This window comes from Cynoglossus semilaevis, chromosome 7 (assembly GCF_000523025.1).
Source record: "Cynoglossus semilaevis isolate Cse_v1.0 chromosome 7, Cse_v1.0, whole genome shotgun sequence".
Taxonomy (NCBI): domain Eukaryota; kingdom Metazoa; phylum Chordata; class Actinopteri; order Pleuronectiformes; family Cynoglossidae; genus Cynoglossus; species Cynoglossus semilaevis.
The window spans coordinates 11,342,770-11,346,775 of record NC_024313.1 but is presented as its reverse complement, the minus strand read 5'-3'; the positions used below and the strand labels follow the sequence as shown (position 1 = coordinate 11,346,775).

The following is a 4,006-nucleotide window of genomic DNA, read 5'->3' as shown; positions in this document are numbered from 1 at the left end:
GTTTTAATGTCTTGGTCTTGAAGTTGAGTTCTAGTATGTGTATTACGGGACTGATGGGTGCTACGTTCAGAGCGTTTGACTCCCATGAGACATTTATCAGCCTCTATATTCGCTTAAAGTCTTTTAGAGTTAGCCCTTTAGCTTTAAATTAGCCAAAGTGCAGCTCATTTCACAACAGTGAATGCAACATTGCTGCAATCCGACTTTTATCTAGGTTGGCGAAGGCATCACTGGCACCACTCCTCCAAATATATGGTCTGTTTGGTCGATGTTAATTAGCACATCATTTACGTTGAAGCTAGCATTGACTTGAGATGAGACCTCATCAGATCATTTGACGTGCTGCGTTCAGCCCCCGATCCCCCGGTTTGGGACATCTGCGGTCTTCTGCAGTGAAGCGTCTTCTCCTCCGTCATTTTCTTTCTCATCTGCTCCCTGAACATGTAAACACACATTAACATCTGTCTGCACACACACACGCACACACGCACGCCTTCCTCCGTCAGTGACCCTGTTCAAACATCCTGAGCCAATCACATTAGTCAGAGTTTGAGTGTGTCATGCTTGTCTGGACACAGCTGTCTTTGTCGGCTGCAGATAACACCTAATGGCCTGTCTAGGTACAGAGCTCTGAGCTTGTTTTCATTGTCACACAGGCGGTTTTTTTTTTTTTTTTTTTTTTTTTGTTGTTTTTTTTTTCTCTCCTCTTCCAAAGACAAGCCGCCATATGTTCGTAGAAATTCCCATGTCGCGAGTGGCTGCTGACAGTATGTACACAACGTCCCTGGAGCCAGAGGCAGAGTGGCTGTCTCCACTCATGCAGTACATGTGCCACACTGTGCTGCCTCTGTTAGCCTGTTAGCCTGTTAGCCTGTTAGCCTGTTAGCCTGTTTGCTGAGGCTTCTGTTGGCAGCAGCAGCAGTGCTGCACGAGGAGACGCTGTGGAGTTCAGTAGGAGCCGAACTGATGTGTTCACCACCAGAGCTGATGATGCTGATGCTGCTGCTGATGCTGCTGCTGATGCTGCTGCTGATGCTGCTGATGACGCTGATGCTATTGATGCTGATGATGCTATTGATGCTGCTGCTGATGCTGCCGATGCTGCCGATGCTATTGATGCTGATGCTGTTGATGCTGCTGCTGATGCTGCTGATGCTGCTGCTGGTGATGATGATGCTGATGCTATTGATGCTATTGATGCTGATGATGCTATTGATGCTGCTGCTGATGCTGCCGATGCTGCTGATGCTATTGATGCTGATGCTGTTGATGCTGATTCCTCCAAGTCGGCTAAGACTAGCCTGGCGATAGCAATATTGATTTATGGTTTTGTCCAGAAAAATGTCTAAAAATAGTCTGAAGAAAAAGAAATAAAATAAAGTATTTCCTCAACAAAAAGGCCACAAAATCCCGTTTCCACTGGAGTGGCTCTACTTCCCCTTCCCGCCGTCTTCACTTCCTGTCAGGATTTCACCTTGATGCCTGTGGATGTGAGAACATTATTTACACCTGTGTATTGTATACTGTTCCAAACATCCCATCAACTTGACTGATATGGGCATTTATTTTGATTAAAGTTCTCGCGGCTTTCACTCTACTCCGTACCTCCAGCTCTCCAAGGTGCTGGCTGTGCACCGCCATGACGCTTCTTTTTTTTTTTTTTCACCGATCCTATAGCGTTCACTCTCCCTCTCTCCTCCTCTCTCCCTCTGTCTCCCCCTCTCTTTTGATTAATAGCCTGATGTATGGCTGCAGAGCCAAGGCCAAGGCTTATGGAAATCCACTCTCCTCCTCCTCTGCTGAATTGTGGGAACTGAGTCACAGTGTAATTCAGCTGGTGCCACGGTGCTGACCTTCACTGTGGACTTATTGCCTCTGTGGTCACACGGACACGGACCAGTGTGTGTTTGTGTGCACACACACGTACGTTTGCACATATTATTAAATACATAATGCAGAATTCGAGATAAAAAAAATGCGAAATAATAAAATGCTGAAGGAATGCGTTGATGCTGCTAGAATTTAAATATGTGACAAACAAAGAAATCAGACAAATGGTGTTTTGGTGTTTCTCGTCCTACTGTGGCCTCAAAACACTTTTCATTTTTCATTATATTTTTTAATTCCATATTAGCCAGTTCTAATGCTAGCGTACGTGCTACATTTTTAGCTAGTTCTATCCCTTTTCCCTCCTTACGTTCACACTTTCATTTTTTTGATATATTTTTATTCTTCGTTCTGTCACTGTTTTATTCACATTTTCTTATAATTATGTGAAAGTAAACGGTATATAAACCAGACTTCCACATACTGCTTCATGATTCAGGAACTCCAGTCCAGACGTTGGGTGAAGCAGAAGGTAAAAAATAAATTAAAAACAAATTTTAAAAAAATGGCTAACCCAAGAAGAGCTAAACGTTAGCTGTAGAAATCTAAAGGAATCTTCATAAAGAAAACGACACTGACTTCAGAATAGCTCATGAGTTGCCTACATTTGCAGCAGAAATAAATCCTCCAAAAGTTCTTGAATCGGACTCGGACGTCACAACTAAAATCACTGCTGAACTGTTGTCTTTTTCTTGGCTGTGCTAACGTGCTCTGCTCTGCTGTTCTGGATTTATCCGTGTGCTGTTCTGATTGTATGCTTTCATCACAGTAAGCCTTTCCTGGTCAGCGTAGCGGACGGGTGGTGCAGTGTGATGCTCAGGAGTTCTTTACAGCTTGTGTCATCGTTCCTTAAAGGTTTATTCCCCTGTGGAAGCGATAGATAGCACTTGTTATATGTCTTTGTGCTCTATAGAAATTATTCATGCTGGGTTTTTTTTTTTGAGCCTGAACTTATTGAGTGTTGGTGTGTGAGTACTCCTAGATGTGTGTTATTGTCCTCCTCCAGCACAGTAAAAGTCATAAAAGTGACTCTTGGTCTCCTGGTCTGCTGGAGGTGTGGAGGATTTATGACGAAGTGAGTGAGTGAGCGGGCGAGGGAGGGAGAGAAGGTGAAAAAAAAATGAGATGGAGAGATGGAGCCGGTGGTAGGAGGGAGCGAGGAGACAAGGAATGGACGGCTAATGAGTTAGAGAGGACAAGGAAGTGGAAAGGAGTGGGAGGTGGGAGGATGAGAAGACAGAGAGTGGAGAGAGGACAGGTTTGTTAGCTGCAGCTGCAGCTGCACTGACTGTCCCAGGAACTGTTTTCAGTCCATCAGTTCCATCTGTCCATCACCGGGGGTTACTCCATCACAGCCCTCATCCTCACTCCATCATCTCCAACCAGCAGAGAAATGACAGGAACATCAGCAGAGTGAGGAGCAAAGAGAGCACACACACACACACACACGTCAGTCACGCGTGTGTGATTTAGCGGACCTTATGTGCTGCTGTAAACCCTCCTCCTCCTCCTCCTCCTCCTCCTCCTGTTTCTCCTTCTTCTCCACCTCCCCGTGGCCGCTGCGTTCTCTCTCTGCTCCTCATTCCTTCTCCCTGCAGCCGTCCATTCTTACCGCTCTCTCCCTCTCTGCGGCTTTCCTTCTTTCTCTCTGTGTTTTTACTCTCACTCACCGACTCGTGTGTGTGTGTGTGTGTGTGTGTACTTGTGTGTATGTACCGAGGAGCTCAGTCTGTTTCCAGTCCAGGCAGAAGATGGTAAGTAACGTTTCTGCTGCAGCAGATCTGAGAGAATGTGGACAGTTTTGACTGAAAAAAAACCAAGCCTTTTCAGTGTCTGTGTGTGTGTGTGTGTGTGTGTGTGTGTTTGCACGCGCCATTACAGAAGGACTTTGTGTATTTTGTTGAGTGACTGTGGGTTGGTCAGAATTTCTGGTGCAGCTATGAGTGAGGCCGGTGTGTCCAGAGTTTCAGTTGAATCAACTCGTTGTTTTTACTGTAATCAAGAAAAAAAAAACCCTGACCTAAAGAAGCGAGTCAGTGAGGACAAGGTTTTGGCCTTTATTTATTTATTTGCTTAAAATATCATTACAAGTGCAATGCAACATGACTAGCCAAACAAC

The 4,006-nt window shown here is 45.1% G+C and overlaps 1 protein-coding gene across 7 annotated transcripts in view; it reads left to right on the top strand.

Moving 5' to 3' along the window:
• The window catches only part of gphnb (gephyrin b), a 78,177-nt gene that overhangs the window by 56,387 nt on the left and 17,784 nt on the right, over positions 1 to 4,006 (top strand). The window lies entirely within an intron of this gene.